A 20,639-nucleotide genomic window follows, 5' to 3' on the forward strand; every position below is an offset into this window, starting at 1 on the left:
GTTTTTTTTTTGTTTCACATCGTTAATTGCAAAAGTTCGAAAGCCTATATCCGAAATACACTTGATCTATTAACGTCAAATTAAGCATTACTACTTCCGTTACTAGATACAAGCCACGTGTTTTCAGTGTAAGCGTTCTAAACATAGATGGTGACGTCACTGCAGTATCGTTATTAAGACCGGTTTGTAACGCGTAGTTGTTGATACGCCTTTATTCATTCATTCACTGGGGGGTTAGAACAAGACAATAATAAACCTAGTGAGGATGACGATTTTATATGCTTACTTTTTTACTCAACTTCTTTGTCGGTTAAACGTGCGAACATAAACTGCTTTTATTTTTTTACTCAGCGATGTTGGACTTCAGATGTGTGAACAACTATCATTTGCCCTTACGCAGCGGGAAATAATGACGTAGTAGATTAAAGTAAATTAACAACCACATTAAACAATTCCGCCTTTTTGGTTTGACCGCGAACATGAGACAATCGATATGATAACAGGACCCCTGTTAATTGATCGATTTTGACACGTAGCGTAGTCTGCCTATTCGGGTAGGCATTGTCATGGAGACGCTGTAGATATACACAGATTCGAGGTGCAGTTAAGCCTAAGATAAGGTACATGTATATATGGATTTTGTAAATTCCGGGACATTTGACAGATTTCCGGGACAGCGGGACAAGTTCTTCATTTCCGGGACTGTCCCGGACAATCCGGGACATATGGCATGTATGCCAAATGATCAAAAACATTTTTCAATGAAATGCTGAAATTTAAATTGTTTTTTTTTACTATTTAATTATTACAAAAATTCTTCTACTCACCATGCATCACAGTTATGTTTCTATTAATTTCTTTTTGTGTGGAAACCATTGTATTCTGAGATTTATTTACTTAGTCCCTGGAACATGCAGGTTTTTAAATAAATTTATAAAAATGAAGAAAAAAGAAGAAGACCCCACATGCACTGCAGATCTAGTGAGGGGTCTTGAATTCTACCAAGTGAGTAGTTAGATTACAACTGATGATTGAACAAGACACTTTGGTTTTTTAGCCAGATAGAATTAAAACCCTGCTTCTTAAACAAATAGCATCTCCTAACAGGTTTATACATCAGTTTTGTTAAAAGGAACGCTAATAGCAGAGCAAACACCAGTTGACAGAGCAATGGAAATCAGATATTTTGGAGCCCTTGCAAGCTTTCAAGGCTGTTGACGGGGCTTGGGCTTTCAAACCTTTGTTTAATGTTGAGTAACCCAATCTTTGCCCTAGGGTCTTGTGTGTTTGATGAACCCCTATCTGTTCAATTGTCATATGTCAGTTCACTTTACTGTTTGATGTGCAACAAGTTTGTTTGTGTTTACTCTGTTTTAAGTAATTTGTGACTGTATTAATTAAAGTGATTGCTTAATAAGTGGATTGATTCATTTTATTTGATTTTCAGCATTTGCTATACTGTTTGATTTTTAGTAATAATAATAACACAAAACATCAACATCTTAAAAACTAGGCATATGCGCTCTTGAATTATCATCCCAAAATCATTTTACTATTTCGGGTCACCGTGACCTTGACCTTTGACCTAGTGACCTCAAAATCAATAGGGGTCATCTGCAAGTCATGATCAATGTACCTATGAAGCCCAAGCGTTCTTGAGTTATCGTCTGACAACCACCTGGTGGACTGACGGACCGACCGACCTACCGACCGACCGACCGACATGAGCAAAGCAATATACCCCCTCTTCTTCGAAGGGGGGCATAAAAAAATACCATAAAAGCGGAAAGTGTCATCCCTGATTAGCCTGTGCAGACTGCACAGGCTAATCTGGGATGAAACTTTATGCACATGCATTAAAGCCTGTTTTCTCAGAACATGTTTAACACGTTCAATGAAGCCCCATTTTCCCAGATCAAGGCTTAATTCAAAGTCTCAGCAATACAACAAGTTATCTTTGTCAGCACCTTGATCTCAATACAGCAAGTTATCTTTGTCAGCACCTTGATCTCAATACAGCAAGTTATCTTTGTCAGCACCTTGATCTCAATACAGCAAGTTATCTTTGTCAGCACCTTGATCTCAATACAGCAAGTTATCTTTGTCAGCACCTTAATCTCAATACAGCAAGTTATCTTTGTCAGCACCTTAATCTCAATACAGCAAGTTATCTTTGTCAGCACCTTGATCTCAATACAGCAAGTTATCTTTGTCAGCACCTTGATCTCAATACAGCAAGTTATCTTTGTCAGCACCTTGATCTCAATACAGCAAGTTATCTTTCTCAGCACCTTGATCTCAATATTCCTGATTTATCAAATGTACCAATCCTAAACATAACCCATTCACAAGGCCCCAAACCTGAACCAATAACCAATAACTTAGAAGCCCAGTTCATTATTAGCACATCTGATCAGCCATATGGCTTGCAGACACAGGGCCAGCCATTTATGATAATTGAATGCACATGGCAGGGGCCTGGTACCAATGATAACGGGTAACTCTACATCATGCATATGCCCATTATTAATGCCCAACATCCTTCCTGCAGAGTAGATTAGCAAATGGGCAGCCTACTTTGGCTTGTGAAATTCTGGCCTGCATTGCCAAAGTTGGTCATATGCTTAGAGATTTTTTAATCTGTGAATGATTTTCTGTTTTTAAATCTATGCAGTAGTACTGGTCAAAATGGTATTTAAAGGGACCTTTTCACGTTTTGGAAAATTAACAAATTTAAAAAAATAGTTTCAGATTCGCAAAGTTTCGTTGTAGTTATGATATTTGTGAGGAAACAGTAATACTAAAAAATTTACTGTGCTCTAAAATATCCATTATAGGCATCTGTTGACAATTTAAAAACCTGAAAATTATAAAGCGTTTCAAAGTAAATTGATTGAATAAATTGGAAAGTTCTGCTGTAATTGGCCTTATATTTTGTTACACTACGATGATTGCTTATATAAAGTTTAAAATACATCACTCTTTGTATGATCACGGATGGGCGAGTGGTGTAAGCGTTAAGACGTTTACTCCAGGGGTCAGTGGTTCGAGCCCTGTTGAGGGTTACTTTTTTTTAATTTCTTCAATTTTATTTTTATTTTTTACTGGCGCTTTTTAGATTCAATGTATACATTTATCAACATAAAACATTTAATGACAAACTTCAATACACGCCAAAATCTGTGAAAAGGTCCCTTTAACCCTTTCCCACTCAGAGGCAAAGTGAAAATGATCGAATATGTGCAAACAGCATAAAACCACAACAGAATTATTTTCAAGTCCGTTACGTATTTATTTTAAAATCTTGTCATACTATTAAGAATAACAAAATCAAGTTACGAATATTATTTTTACATCGGTTCGTATCGATTTTTATTGAGTTCTTTTCGCGTATTAAAGATCTTTGCGGTGCTTATATAGAATGGTTATCGGGTTTGTTTAACAAAGCACATTTTTTCCAATATAAGGGGGGCGTATACAGTCTATCTGTCAAAGAACAATGGGGGCGCCAAGAGAGCGTCCTAAAAAACTGCAAAGCGTCCAAAAACACGCTTTTAACATATTATACGCAAAGTGAGCCGAAGTTAAATGTTTAGAAAGACATTATAGAAAAGATCTTATACGATTTATTATGTTCAGTTGCAGACACAGTCGAAAAAGCTAAACAAAAACGCGACACGATGGGTCCAAACTTAAACACACAAAAACATTGAACAAGTGGAAGGGACAAGTCCCGTGGCTAATCGTTGAAAAGATTGAAGGGGAGACCCGTTTTAATTATGAAATATGTAAAAATTCATCTAAGGCATGTGATCTAAGCACAGTTTGGGCATATGAAGGTATTTGAAAAATAAAATTGCATAATACTGAAAAGACACTGTTGAACTCGTATAAATAAAGTTGCTAGTATGTTTATTTTGATTTTTTTTGCATGAAAATAACCATTTTTATTTATTTTTAGGTCATTTAGAAAAAATAAGAATTATTTTCCAAAACTTAGTAGTAACGTTAAGAATAAAATTTCAGAGTTAAGAATTCTTTTTGAAAATCTGGTAGTAATTTAAGAATTTCACAAAATCTTATCTGGAGCTCTGCAGGCATCAGTGTTTTATATTTTACTACACATGTATCACTGTTACCACAAAGGCTTTTGTATACAGTATTTAAATGAATCACACAAACACAGTCAATAAGAAACATCCAAATATTATCTAACATAAATAAAGCTTAATTCAGGTGTAAATATATAAGGCTAAAACAGTATAGCAAGACGATATAACAAAATAATTTTACTCTGCAACACAATTTGTTATTATTTCCTTTTAAAACACAATTTAAAGTAGTTTATTTAAGGTCACATACTTCCTCAGAATGTGACTCAAACAGAACAAAGTGAGAACATACATATGTTTCTCTCCTTCTAGTTTATATTACACAAATTATAATAAGTTTAAACAATGTAAGCATACTAATATTAAGCATGAGGAATTTGAGTTGAAACTTATGTTACTATTTTGTATACAAGACAGAGGGTACTTTAAATATTCTAGTCTGATGGGGATATAGATTAATCAAACATCATGGCATATTCACATTATTTAGGGATTGGCTACAATATTTTACCATTGGAAATGGAAGTGAGGTATATGAGTAATGACAGTCCAGGGGAGACAAACTCAAATTTTAAAATTGTACCAACTTTTTACCATTGGAAATGGAAGTCGATATATACCAGTAACACAAGTCCAAGGGAGACAACTCAAAATTAAAAATTGTTCCAAACTTCTGTTTGTCCAGGAATTGACCAGTCGCTAAATAATCGATCGCTCCGCCCACATAGTCACGTGGTCTAGTGATTAGAAAACTCCGACAAGCAGATCGCAATTATAGCGCATTACGTGAGTGAAATACTATACTTGTAACGATGTATCATGCTCTTTTTATTAAAGCCGCACACTAAACTAAACTGCTTTGTACAACTTCAATACAATCATAAATGCTTTAGAGAGAAATGGCGTAATCAAAATAAATGAGTTAACTATCAGAAACGTTTCTTATACATATAATAGGAAGTTGATGAAAAACCAGTGGTAAAAATTAGCATTTATTTCATATTGATTTTGAACTTGTATTAAACCGTCTGGCAGTGAATCCGGTTGCTATTCATATATAATTTTGAAAATAGTTTTATTAAATGCAAATGACACATCCATATCATGATGGGTTTTTTGTTTATTAAAAATGTTTAGATCTTTGTTTTATTGTGTTATTTTTAAAAAGACACCGATTTTTTAAATTTAGATATAAATTAAATTTTGATTTTAACCATAATAATAATACAGGCCTAATTTCGTGGTTTCATTAACAGATCTAACATGCATTTTATTTCATTTATGTTTAATGGGAACCTGCTACATTTCACTATCGAAAAATGAAATGGTATTACGGTGCTGTTCACGAACATTCGAATTGAATACATTTAGCATATTATGCATTTGTTTATTTATAGCAAGATGGCCCTTATATGTTAATTGCAATTTTCACATTTCTCCCAGTATCAATATATGTTGTATTAGAAATGTTGTTGTTGTTGTATTATAAGCCTTACATTTTACACTTGAAGTCGCTTTAAGCTAGCTAAGCCGCGTTGAAATCACCTTTTTGTTGTTTTTACTTTAGTTAAAACAATATTTAAGTTAACAATTTATAATGATTTCCATTGTTTATGATCCACAGAAAATAAATATATAATTGGAAATCATGTAAGTAATTAAATAGTTTTCTTTTCTTGTGTACAGTACCTAACAATGCCTTAATGTTCCTTCATTCTGAGATCCACGCAACATACTGTTATTTATTAATCATCGACTATTACGCTGAGATTAATATGCACGTGTGGCAATTATTATGTTGCCCAAACTGCTTAATAATATTGTGCATCAAACAGTATAACACGTTTTATAGAACACACAACTGGTGTGGTTACACTATTTATTGTGTTTGTTTTCTTATAACTCGTTCATATGTTCAAGAAATAAAGATAAAATAATAACCTTTTATAAAGTATGTACAGTCTAACCTGTCAATAAAGACCACTCAATGGATTTGGTCGTTGTGGTCTTTGTTCACAGGTGGTCTTTATTCGCAGGGTCGATTGATAGGAATGGAAAGGATTGGGAGGAAATCGTTGTGGTCTTTATGGACAGGTGGTCTCTATTAAAAGGTGGTCTCTGGGACAGGTTTGACTGTATAGCACCTACAATTTTGAATAATGATCGAACAGTAATGATCATGCATTTGATATAAAATCTGTGTAAACTCTTAAAAATTACGTCCATTCCATATGTACGATACGCTTTGTTTGTCAGACAAAATTGCGGCCAGATAAGCGTTGCTGAGGGGTGTGTGAAAAATCGATATCTGATTGGCTGATCGAAGAATGTGGGCGGAGGGATCGATACTTTGGCGACTGGTCAATTATAAGTAAATTCACTTTATTGAATTTTAAAAGTTTAATATGTCTTTATAAAACTGAAATACATAATTTATATACTTTTAGACATAAACTAAAAAATGTACATGTTATAAACATGCTTTAAGGTTAGAGGCTTATTAATGACATTTATGAAAATCACATAATTTTAAATAAGTTTACTTAATTGATACAAGTTATAAATAACCGGCTTGATAATGACTTGATAATTACTAAGAACAACTTAATATTGACTGCAATGAAAACTTATCTAAAATTACAATTTTAAACAATAATTGACAACAGTTTACAGACAGTATCAAATATGGATTTCTTCTTAATTGGGTAATGACTGTCACTCTTCCAGTTTTTTTAAACTTCTTTCCTGTGGCTTCAATTAAGATGTCAAACAATTATACTTGAAATGACAGGCAACACAAATTTGACACCAGACAATGACTGACCAAAATAGCATTTGTACCTCAGTTGAACACGCAATCTGTGATTGGACTACATGCCACTAAGAATGTGGCTGTTATTGATATCAATGTAATCTTACCTGACACAACTTGGCTTGTAATTCTTGACTTGACAACTATCGGAGGAACAGTCACTTCCACCCAAACAAGAAAGAGGTCAGTTCAGGTTCAGTGTATGGCTTGATTTTTTTATTTCTACTGCCCACTAGACAACCATTTTCACTTCAAACTCAACATGAGGGAGGTCAGTACATGTCCAGGGTTTGGCTTGAGTTCTATTTTTGCTGCTCATTAGACAACAACTTTTACTTCCAACTCAACAGGAGAGAGGTCAGTACAGGTCCAGGGTTTGGCTTAAGTTCTATTTTTGCTGCTCATTAGACAACAACTTTTACTTCCAACTCAACAGGAGAGAGGTCAGTACATGTCCAGGGTTTGGTTTAAGTTCTACTTTTGCTGCTCACTAGACAACAACTGTCACTTCCAACTCAACAGGAGACAGGTCAGTACAGGTCCAGGGTTTGGCTTGATTTCTATTTCTACTGCTTACTAGACAACCACTTTCACTTCCAACTCAACAGGAGGGAGGTCAGTACAGGTCCAGTGTTTGACTTGAGTTCTATTTCTGCTGCTCACTAGACAACAACTGTCACTTCCAACTCAACAGGTTAGAGGCCAATACAGGTCCAGGGTTTGGCTTGAATTTCGTGGCTGCTGCTCACTAGATATCTATCCCAACCACTGTCACTTCCACCTAAACAGGATGGGGCCAGTATAGTTTCAAGTGTTCGGCTTGAGTAACAATTCTGCTGGTAACTATATAACTATTCCATTAACAGTCACTTCTACCTAGACAGGAGGGAGGTCAAGAAATGTCCAGCATCTGGCTCAAGTTCTATTTCTCTTGCCTACAATGCTTGAGCCCCTTGCTTGCCAAAGTGTCCTCTGTACATCAACTGTTTATTAAAAATTGAAAAAATAATTAGCTCATTAATTATTTCCCAACAAGGTTAACAAAACTCTGTGAATACATGCATGTATTATTAATGCCTTTATACCTGTTAAGTCATCAAACACCCTATCAGATTTTCAATTTATGTGTGAAAAACATCTAATTCAAATCAACTTACATGTACCTGATTTTTTTGGGTGGGGAGGGTGCGGGGAGAGTGCATTGATCATAACCCCCAAAATATTTCAAAGTTTTATTAAAGGCTAATTATATCTTATTATAAAACTGAAATTAAATAACAATTATCTCAATCACATATGTCGCTATGTCTGCTTTACAAGGCAAATCAGAGATATAGGATGTAGAAGTAAGGCAAGTGTAATATTTAGAATTGTAAAAATTCAATAAAAATGAAGCTTCAGGAAAATACTAGTATTGTGCGAGTTCCTTGGCTATTCAATGCCATGAATATTGCAGCTATCAGCGACGCTACTGACGTAGCTTTTAAGGTAATAAACTATGTTTCTTTTCATACTTGAATGTGTCCAGCGCATAATTATGAAAATTATGAAAACGTAAATTCAGCATATCTCACTTTATTTAAATCCAAATATATAATTAAATAAGCAATTAATATGTGCATTTTACAATAAAATACAGAACAAGGGACAAAATTGTCACAAAACCAGGTTTTCATTGTGAAAAAAAAATCTGATAAAGGGAGAAAACTCAAACTGAACTTTTGAAATGACCAAAAAAAATTAACCCCCTTTGTAATTTTTTTTTTTTTTTTTTAATCTATTTTTAGTCGTGGCGACCTTGACATTGGAGATATTGACGTGATTCTTTCGTGGGACACACCGTCCCATGATGGTGAACAAATGTGCCAAATGATTTTAAAATCTCACAATGAATGACATAGTTATGGCCAGGACAAGCTCATTTATGGCCATTTTTGACCTTTGAACTCAAAGTGTGACCTTGATCTTGGAGATATCGACGTAATTATTTCGCGCGACACACCGTCCAATGATGGTGAACAAATGTGCCAAATGATTTTAAAATCTGACGATGAACGACATAGTTATGGCTCGGACAAGCTCATTTATGGCCATTTTTGACCTTTGAACTCAAAGTGTGACCTTGACCTTGGAGATATCGACGTAATTATTTCGCGCGACACACCGTCCAATGATGGTGAACAAATGTGCCAAATGATTTTAAAATCTGACAATGAACGACATAGTTATGGCCCGGACAAGCTTATTCCGCCAGCCCGCCAGCCAGCCCGCCAGCCAGCCAGCCCGCCCGCATTCGCCAATCTAATAACCAGTTTTTTCCTTCGGAAAACCTGGTTAATAAAACTGCCAATTTGTGCATGAACAACCGTTGCGACAGAAGGGATACTACTTAATTCTTCTTTATTATACTGTACACGATTCCTCTCAATTACTTCCCTTTACTTTAAGTATAATTATCTAGAACTCGTGTTTAATAATGAAAGTGCATGTACTGGCATCTATGCTTTTTGAAACTTAGTGATTGAACATAAAATAAAAAATCTTGACAAGATTGTACATTCAGTTTCAACATACTATATAAACAATTAACGTTCCAATGAAAAATAAGTTCACACTATGATATAAAAACATTGCAAAATGTTGAAACATATTGAATTCAAAATTGAGATACCTGTTACAAAGTACATTATAAGTGAACAAATAGTTAACATGACTGGCTGAAAAGGTTAAAACACACTTTGTTTATCTTATTGCTTTCACCTAATAATCCGCATACACTACATGCTGACATCTGTTGTGTACTAGTTCAAGGCGAGTTAATTATAACACAACTGTCACATTGTGTGAACAGGTAAATACATGTAGTTTCCTTTGTCGGCAGTTAAAGCTCCATAGAAAATTCACAACCCTTAACACTTGTCAAAAAAGGGACAATTGCAAACCGATGAATGGCAGTTTCTGTCTGTTTATAGGTTGGATTCGGTGAATTTACGTAGTGTTCTGGAATGGTTGGATTGCATAATTTGATGGTAAATCTGGCTTTGATGAAAGAAAACAATGTTTCTTTGTGGATATTTCTGACCCCGTCCTATAAGGCCATCGATGCAAAATACGAAAAAATGTACGCAAAAGTGTGGACACCGTCTTATAATCAATCTGAATAATAATTGAAGACGTACGGTAAAAAGTATTGCTCACAGATTTATTTTGTATTTATGTTCACCAATAAGCTAACGTATTTTGAAGTTGTATATCATTTGTCAAAAAGATAAAAGTTGTCAAAAGGGAATGTGCATCGTGAAATTATGTTCTTAGTGTTATAGGTATCATCAATATTCCAACAATGTTCATATAAAATTTTAGTGGTTATTGAAAATTTTATTTTATTTTGATTGAATCTCATTATATACCATTTTCATCATATTTTCTATGCTTTCAGAACGTCTAAAAGGGACATTTCGTCATTTTTGGTCGTCGAAGTTATCTCTATAACATAAATAGGATGACAAACAGTACACACTCATTTATACCTTTGCTAAAATACAAACTCTAAATGTCAGTGGGTTGTGTTTATTTCAATCTTGCATTTTAGAAACATGAGTTACGTCTAACATTTTGCCCTGGCGAACAACTTTGTAAAAAATTGTTGATATTAGGTCCATTCCACACTAGGTCACCAGACGATATTTAAAGAAAACCAGTGGCTAACCATGCAGCCCGGAACAACTACATGTAGCCTATACTGTCTAGTCATACGGCCCGTACTGCTAGACTGTATTGGCTAGTCGGAGGCTGTGTATGTATAGCCTTTCCTTTGGGGATTGTTTAGTCCTACAGCTTAATAAAGTATAGAATTGTCATTCAGTGCTGTTGATCAGTAATTAATTTGTTAAAGCTCATAAAAGTGCACACATTCTTCATATGTTTCGGCTTCCTTTCATGTAATACGGTTTCTAAGTTGATTCTTTAATTAGTCGACGATCCTAAGGAAAGTGTAAAAAACTGTTTTTTATGAGGTGCGGCATCGATATTATGAAATTCAATGACGGCAGTCGTCAAAGGTATTTCTTAGAAATTGAGTTACACAACTAATTTGATAATTATTTGACAATTGATCGTTTCATACAAGCACTTGTTCAGTTCTCTGAAAATGGCCGTGTCATTAACCGTTGGGAGAAATTATCCACTTATGGTGCATATATAGGCAATATTGAACTGTACCAGCATTCAAATTGTGTACAGTTTTGTAAACCTACAGTACAGCCAAAGCGGAACAAACGTATTTCACGATCCGCGGCGGCAAGGCGAAACGAGTCGATGCCGCGTCAGTCGTTGAAGCCGCGTCAGTATGCGGCGGCAAGTCGCATTTCGCCGCGAAACTTCGCATCTGTCCGCCGAGGAATGCCGCGGTCCGCGACATGATGCCGAGTCGATGCGATCATGAAATATATATTTTTTTAATTATTAGTTACATGTAGTTAACAAATTTTGAAAGAACAATTATAATAATAATTAAAATCATAATAAATTTATTGTGCGCGGATTGTATTAGCATATACATGTAAGCATAGTTAATGTGTCTGGCCAATTATTAAGTTTGTTTCCCGCCCGTAGCGTATGTAATTCACACATAAACAAGGTCACGTAATTATGTTTTCGCACATACAAGTGGTCAAGGCTCCAGCATATGGTTGATTTATAAATTAATTGCATGTTGATTCCGCTATTATATTTTAGCTGAGAAAATTAGCAGTTTGAAGCCACATCAATAATCAAGACGGTGACGACATATTTGTAGTTTTGTTAATTATCAGCTTATTATAACTATTGTTTGAATATGCATATATAAACACGTTTTATTTTGTTCATATTATCGATTAATATCGCTACTAATTACCCGATAATCCCGTATATTCCAGTTTTAAAGCAAATGCTGGTAAATATTTACGATACACAAACATTCTCGATATTTCCTTAAGTATCAAATACATTTGGGCATTTGTTACTATTTATAGAGATGATGAAATAACGTCTAATCGGGGCGTTTTTTTTCTCCACTGAACACGCGATTTGCGCCTGACGTGATGTTCATGTATTTATACAACACAAAATACACCCAAACTTTCCAAACGACGTTCTACATGTCTGCATAATTTTCACGCGCTTTTTATGAAACAAAGGATATTTTAGCACTGTTTATTTGACGCTAGAATTTGCCAAAGGACGCGTTAGCATTAAAATTCGGAAGTGTGTTTCGTATTACAAATATAATAATGATAATCGAACGATACATAAACAGTTGCGCGTAATTAATTCTACGCTACACATACATGTATGTAAATGTAGGTGGATATCTTTTCACTCGATCCGCCGCGTACGTTTGCGACGGATTTACTCCGCGAAAGTACGCGAGGTTAATACAGACTCGGCGTCGTTTCGCGGATCGATGCCGAGTGCCTCGGCGATACGCCGCGTGAACACACGAGTCGGCCGTCGCGGACTAATAATCTGGCCGTGGCGTAGCCGCGGATTATGTTTGTGCCGCTTTGGCTGTACTGTAGTTCAAGCAAAAATGATGATTAAAGCAGATGCCCTATGGAAACTTTCATTAAAAATATAAAAGTGTCAGAAATTACAAAGAGCTGTATTCATGGAGGGAAGAACTTCAAATCAGAAGGCACAGGCAAGCGAAATCAGAGGTAAATAGGATAACTTTCGCATTCTTGATATTCCTTTATTCTGTTTACTTAAGCACAATATTTAGTGGCTTTAATTTACATAATTGAAGATATGAGCAACTTTAATTGTCATACATGCGAAAAACAAAGGCACGGATAAGCCTGTGTATTCACACTGTCTAATCAGCTTCTTTGTTTCCGCTGCATCATTACTTGAAATTACAAGTTAAAAACCAATCATTGTAGTTCCAAAGATTTATTTGTATGCATAGTCAACATAACATGTATTATGCCCAATTGTCATGAAATGGTGCCTCATATTGTGAAAATAGGGTATATAGCTGTATGTTGTATATGCTTTTTGTCAAGTGCTATTAACTCAGCGATTTTCCTCGTCAAATTGGGAAAAGTACCCGTACCGGTCCAATTGGGAAAAATTGAGTCGTGAAAACCTCAAAATTGAGAAAAATCGAGTTGTGAAATCTTTAAATTGGGAAAATCGCGTCGTGAAGTTTGGGTCTTATTATATATTATAAATAACAAAATATTAAAAAAAACACACACAATCATTTACTAGTTGTTTTAATCTCTTATAAAGCAATGTCTCTCTCTTTCATTTTTTTTTGAAAATTTCAACAATCTTTGATGTTTGATCATCACTCAGTTGCTGGCATCCCTCTCTGCACAGCATCATTAGTGCTGTCAATGTGTCCTGTGATAGACGGTTCCGATTGGTCGTGCAAAGATTATTTGAAATCTTGAAACCAAACTGCGTCAGTAAACGAGATCCACTTGCCTGATGACTCTTTTTTAGTTTTTTTTCATAATATTTGCTATTATGACTGAGACTCATTTCAAACTACGATAAGGTTATATACAAACCGACGTAAAACAGTACGCTGGCTGCCTGAGAAAAGAACGGAAACAGTAACAACTCTATTGATTGAACGCGCTGAATAATAAAACCCGAAATTAATCAAGCGCGTGGTTACACACAACTATAAGATTTTCTTTGTTCGCTCGCCGAAAGTTGTGTTTTGTTACGAAACTTTCGATTGTTTTGAGTAAAAATGCGTACGCCGATTGGGATTTTTTCAGATGCCAATTGGGAATTTGGGAATTTTGGCTCGATTGGGAAAGTACCATTTACCGGTACTTTATAAAGAAGGAGGAAAATCGCTGTAACTGAAAGCAATTAAATCATATTCAATTGTTTTCGTTCTATAATACTTCTTTACTTTTTGTCAATTTACATTTCCATCTTTTATTGTTTTATCTTTTTCACATTAAGTTTTTTTTTATTTGTTTTGTTGAAACTTTTCTCATTATTATGTCGCAATTTTCATTGCCTTAGTTATTATTCACTATATATTTAATGAATGCATTTGATATTTGTATGTATTTATATACTCCATAAGTGTGATTTATGTTGATTGCTGTAATTGTTGTTTGGTGAAATAAATTAACATTTCATATCTCCCTTTTTTACCCCCATAATGCACGAATCAGATTTCCAACCATGACGAAACATTATCCATGCTTTCATAATGTCTATAAAAAAAGGGACATTACGTTATTTTTAGTCGTCTAAGCTATCTCTATAACAAAAAATAGGATGATAAACAGTATGTACACTCATCGTTATCTTTGCATAAAAAACACACTCTTTCTAAATTTGAGTGTGTTTATTTTTAACTTGTGATTAAAAAAAGCTTTAACCTAATTTTGAAAAATGAGTTGCGTCTAAGATTATGCAATGGCGAAAAACTTCATTGCCTTCAACGCATAGATTTAAGCGGGTATATACGATTTTGTCAAATATTTATGAATTTATATAAAATGTGTAAACAATTATTATATATATATTTCAATATAAATTAAAATAAAAGTTAAGAAGAACATGTGTCGAAAAATGCGAAATAAGCCAGATATTTAATTCTGAAATTGAAAACGAATTCGCCAGCATGTATACCATACATGTACGATGTGAATCTAAACTTAGTTTAACTGTTTGTTTGAATTCCCCCAACGATATCTTTTCATACGACACACGAACACTAACTGCGATCCTAATACAAAGACGAATGCTTCGGTTATTGTAGGAAAATATGTAGAGTAAGGTCGGGTAATATCGTCCTGTGGTATTTATCGGACACATTTAAATTATTGTTATTTCTATTATGTAGTTGCTAAATATAACGTCATTTATGATGACATCATACATATCACATATTTTCTAAGAACGACTTGTACAAGTTCCATTCAGCGCTTTTTGTTTTCAATCGTTGAAAATCATATCGTATTTTAATGTGAGCATCTTATCATTATTTATAAGGTAGGTACCAAATCATTTTAGTCATAAAACATCTATTTAATGCTATTAGGTGCTGAAATAGTGAGAAATGATAGTTTGTATCCTTAATATAATGACTGTTAATCGTTAATGCAAACATAATCACCGTTGTCTGGTTACTGGGATGGTCGAAAATTGCCACTTAGAATTGTCAATTGCGGGAAATATCGCCCATACTGAAGTAAGTATTCCCCAAGTATAAATTGCTTCTTTTATTTTTCAGAATCATGACAAAGCAACTACAAGTATCAAAAAGCGACAAACATTATTCAGATGCCAATTAAAAACTTGCTATAGCTATGGCAAATAGTGGTGCTGTGTCGAAGCGGAAGGCAGCAGAAATGTTCAGGATTCCTAAATCCACTCTAATGGACAAACTCGCAGGTCGAACTCCAGAGCATAGAGCAAGACTTGACCCTTTCACCGTCCTGACAGAAGCCGAAGAAAATGCATTGGTTGAGTACCGTACTGGGATGGCATCCATCGGTTATCAAGTAACAAGCAATGAACTTTGCCTTACGGTGAAAACAATCCTTGATTGAAACCCCTTTCCAAACAATACTCCAGGTAGAGATTGAATAAATGCAATTAAAAGTCGGCACACTGAATTACCTGAAAGAACCCCCATGAAGCTTGGACAGCAATGAACCGGGTTGTCGATCTGACGAGGGAGCTGCCAGTGAGTGGATTTGCTGTACTTCCTGTGGATCCGAATGGCATATTAACTGCACAGGGGACGCAATGATCTTAGAGATACCCGCAGAGCAAGTTTGCAACTACCCATTCCACTGCAAAAGATGATTGTAACTCAATCGTACAATGTTTCATTGAATTGCTTTGTGATTTTGTTCAGAACAAATTTTGTGAAAGAAAAGAATAAAAGAAATCTTCAATTTCAGTACAAAAATTAGATTTTTTTAACTTGTAGAGTGGACGATAACTACCTGAAGTGTCCGAAAACTGCCACCATACACCTTGTATTTTTGTTAGTGCATTCTTGCATCAAACACATAAAGACTATAGAAAGCATATCAGCATTTTCACGTTCAACTGCAAAATAACCGAAGTGAACAAATTGATTGCGAATAAATCGCAAGTTAGTGACATTAAATGCAAAAACAATGTTAAATGGGCGATAACTACCCACTTTACTCTACGTCACAATCGGCTCAGGGCGCTTATTTGTCTTTGCTGCATTTTATGAAATTGGGCTTTAAATTTAGCAATAACCACTGATTTTGAAAATTGACATAAACCCAGTAAAATTATTCATTTTCTGATAGATATTAGTAAACCATTTCCAAATATGTATGGTTTGTCTATCTTACATTGTCTAAAGTAATGTTAGTGAATGCGGAAACATTGAAAAATCCCATGTGTAAAAATTGTCATTTTTCATTTTTTCAAAATAGTCAACCTATAGATATTAGTAAACCATTTCCAAATATGTATGGTTTGTCTATCTTACATTGTCTAAAGTAATGTTAGTGAATGCGGAAACATTGAAAAATCCCATGTGTAAAAATTGTCATTTTTCATTTTATAATTTGTACAAAACATTGTTTGATGTATAATTTGTTTAAAATAATGATTTAAGAACACATTTTTTATCCAAACTTTTAATAATTCATTACAGATATATTTCAGCTATGTAAGATGTCCTTGCAATTGGATGGTCCGGCAGGATTCTGGTCTGAAACACGTTACCCCCCACCAACCCAGGACCCAAAAATTCCTGAAATAGACAATAAAAAGTTGATTTTTCTAAATTGCAAATTTGCATGTGATTCAATATCACAGTTGAAATAATGTACAACAAAACAAGAATAAATGTTGAAAAAACAAAAACTTATTTGGTTAGTATTTAAAAAAACATTATCCAAAACATGTACAACTGCCCCACCCACCCAATACAAATGTGATACAATCTGGTATTTAAGAACATTTTCTAAGAAATATTATTTCTCTTAAACAAAATTTTATTTATGAACAAGCAGTTAAATTGAACAGGAAAAACACTTACGTTTGAATATGCAGCCAGTAATCTGAATTCTTATCCAAAATTCTGATATGTCGGTTGATTAGGAATGGCAGCACCAGGAATTCTGAAAGATCGACAATGCATTGCTATATTAAATCTTATATACTTTTGTAAGATGAAACATAAACACTATTTGTTAGAATAGTTTAACACACACCTATTCAAAAAAAGATAAACATATAATAAAATAATTAAAAAAATATTATAATAATTACTGTAAGAAGTTTCGAACTCATAATAGGCGAATGTATGTAACAGCTCAATATCTTTAAACAACTTCTTAGATTTAGTAAATCATTGTCGATACATTAATTAAGAGCTTGTTTTCTTCATGAAAGGAACTCCAAAGATGCTGAAATATAATAGTGCACTGCATGCAAATATTAATTAAGTGATACTGACAAACTGAAAGAACAGAACATTTAACCGCAAATGTTTTCTACAAGCTTTTACTGATTCAATGTTTCTTTTTTCAAAGTTTGCTAAAAAATCATGCTGAGATCAAAATTAGCCAATTGTAAGGGCATTTAATATTTCATCCATTTAAGTCATCTTTTTAATGTAGCCCCATATGATGAAATAACTGGAATTCCTTTGCCAACTGAAGTAACTTCCAATTTAATTTTAATAGTAATATTAAAATTAATAATAAGATGCAGTCACACATACTGTTTGTCAAAAAGGCTGTTAAACAACTGATCTTTCACTGGAATATTCCTGTCAACCAAAAGGTGAAGGTGGTTGTGTCTCGTCAGAGTCCGATATCTATGCAAATGAACAGACATATACATATTTTTGTCATCATACTTACAAAGTACATTTCCAACAATAATATTATTTCTTACAGTAGGGGCATGTGTATATTGTGTATTATTAAATAATTAAGTTTAAATTCAGGATATAATTGTTAACCATCAAATTCAATGTCTTCAACATGCAACTGCTTAAAATGTTACTTACCACAATGTAACTGTGCTCATGTATTTGTGAAATCCCATCATAATCACTGTCCAATAGATCTTTGTCAGTCATGTTCTCTATAAAATAAAAAGTAAATAAAATAAAATTTCAATACCGGTATGCACATAACCTGCGACACATAATAACCGAGTCTTAGCATTGCATTCTCCATTTTGCAAAGGTTAATTCTAGAACCTAACCTTTATATATAATAATATCCATTTATTTTTTGTATATTAATCATGTAAATGAAATAAGAACTGAAATTAATTATAGCAGTTTTAACACGTTAACAAAACTAAAAATGAGATGATGTGTGAATTATAATGCTCCCTAAATGTATAATCAACTTAAAACCAATAGCGTAACTTAGCTTTTAAGTTAATGATTATGATCAATCACAGAAGTTACATTTTACATTTGTTACAAATGAAGACAAGTCCGGTACGACATGGCGCGGGTACGATCTGGAACAGATTTTCTTTGACATAATTAACACAATAATTTAGGTGATTTAAGTGAATTCATACCTGCATCGATACCAAATAAGACGATTTCTCTTCCTGCCAAACAAATACTGTGTTTATCGTACGGATATCCATAAAACTGCTCAAAAGATCGCTCCCGAATTCACCGTAACAACAATGTAAAAATTCCGCGGAAAGGGGAGTAACTCTACTGCACAGGTATAGTGGTGTTGGAAATAAATAAATATATATTATTTCACGCGCATATACCTGATTCAAATGGTTAGGATTTATTAAAAAACACAATGATTGATTTATTAAAAGCTAAATTTCAAGTGAATCTGCCTTCTTTCTGCAAAATATTGGCCTTCGAATTTTTTACTTTCACTTTTGAGCAATGATTTTTTATTTTCCGGTCATGGCAAGGTCAGATACTGCTTATTTGGACATATCTCCTCCCACATATGCAAATTTTTCATTTGGATTACTTCTTTCATGCTCGTAGTGAAGCGTTAAAAACACCCCACATTTTTCGGTCAACTTTTTGCCTGAACACCGATTGCGCAATAATTTGCATAGCAGGTGCGTGGTTATTGCTACTTTAATGACATCAGTAATGTATAATTTTTCTTTCCCATTTTATGTATTGTAATATATTTTATCAATATATTACAATTTAACACATATAAAAAATCCTATATACCCGCTTTAATGTAAACAAAATCATCGATATTAGGTCCATTTCTACACTAGGTCACCGAACGATACTTGAAGAAAAGGGGAGCAGCTCATTCATCTGTCTTGACAAAATGTACAGTTTACGATTCATTTGTTTGAAAAATAGAAATTGTATGAATCAGACCATCGTTAATATATAGCTATTTCATATAAATAGATGTAATAAACACATATTCACCTTTGTCATTACATTATGAGTTTTATATTCCTTACTAAAATGTATTTGTCAAGTTCGTTCACTAAATGATTTGTCAAACGCCGCCATCTTAGGTTACATTCAACTAAAACATCGAGTATCTCTCCGTAGTGCGTAATTTCTAAAGAGTTCTTCTTCTCTTCTTGAATAAAAGCTATTTAAAAATCTAAGGCTTGTAGTATGTGCCTTTTTCTAATATCCACATGTTTCTGCAGTATGTTTATCACGTCAATTGCATTTTAAGTTAAAAAAATGAACTTTTAATTTGCGTTTTCTGTTTTATGGGGCTTTTGTCGAAAAATTCTTTGTCGAAATATGGCTGCCAAAACGATGTTTGTACTGGTGCCTGCATTCGTATGACATGCCCTTTTATTGAAATTAATAAAAAAAAACATATCGATCGTTAAAAGTATTACAAAAGTTTGCAATAGGAGAAAGAAAGGCTTGAAAATTGCTTTAAAAGGTTGCAGTATTAGGCTAGATTGAACTTTACCGGTACGCAGTTGTTTACCACTATCGACAAAGCGGGGATTTGGGGGCTGTAGCCCCCGATACTAAGGACATATATAGGATAAAATGGATTTTAAGATGTTGCGTTAGTTGTTATGTGTTAGGTGTTAAGGGTTAGGGTTAGGGTAAGCTGTTTGATGTTAAGTGTTGCGTACCGGTAAAGTTCAATCGTCCCCAATATTATAATGCGATCATTTCGGCATTGAAATTAGTGTAATTTAAATGGTAAAACCACAGATACTGGAATGTTAATCTTGCAGAAATTCATCTACAAGCATGATTATAAAACGATTTTAATGATTATTCGACCAATGTCCAGTGTGACCATTGGAGTGCTAGACAAGATGAGTGATGTGAATATTATGGACAAAATGAATGGGCATGTAAGGGATGGGATGCGGATCCGATTGGGAAGAATAAGTGTTCAATTTTCGAATTACCTTACTAGCAAATACGATGATCTCCATATATTTAAATTTCAGATTGGAGAACAAGATTACAAAAATACACAACGATACGCATGCATTCCATTCACGCCATTCTCTCTTGTTTCGTATGCTTGATCTTTTATCCCTTAAGCCACATATTGCGACAAAATCAGTGGCAGTCTTGCTCTAGGCTTGAAGAATGTTAACACACTGTTAAAAGCTTTATTTGTTCAAATATCTCAGTTATTGAAATATAGTTGAAAAACATCTTAAGTGCATAAAAGACAAGTGTTCTTGCAGTTTGTGCCGATATCTTAATTAAGGTATGTGAATACATCATTGAA

The 20,639-nt window shown here is 34.1% G+C and overlaps 2 long non-coding RNA genes across 2 annotated transcripts; both read right to left on the bottom strand.

Moving 5' to 3' along the window:
• Positions 1 to 7,648: 7,648 nt before the first annotated feature.
• On the bottom strand, positions 7,649 to 19,432 carry LOC127836085 (uncharacterized). Its single transcript, XR_008028579.1, has 3 exons — positions 19,340 to 19,432; positions 15,568 to 15,743; positions 7,649 to 7,907 (listed from the first exon to the last, which is right to left on the bottom strand). It is a non-coding gene; the product is annotated as an uncharacterized LOC127836085 (long non-coding RNA).
• On the bottom strand, positions 16,529 to 19,023 carry LOC127836084 (uncharacterized). The gene is made up of 5 exons (XR_008028578.1): positions 18,487 to 19,023; positions 17,957 to 18,033; positions 17,666 to 17,761; positions 16,979 to 17,060; positions 16,529 to 16,690 (listed from the first exon to the last, which is right to left on the bottom strand). It is a non-coding gene; the product is annotated as an uncharacterized LOC127836084 (long non-coding RNA).
• Positions 19,433 to 20,639: the final 1,207 nt, after the last annotated feature.

This window comes from Dreissena polymorpha, chromosome 6, assembly GCF_020536995.1.
Source record: "Dreissena polymorpha isolate Duluth1 chromosome 6, UMN_Dpol_1.0, whole genome shotgun sequence".
Taxonomy (NCBI): Eukaryota; Metazoa; Mollusca; class Bivalvia; order Myida; family Dreissenidae; genus Dreissena; species Dreissena polymorpha.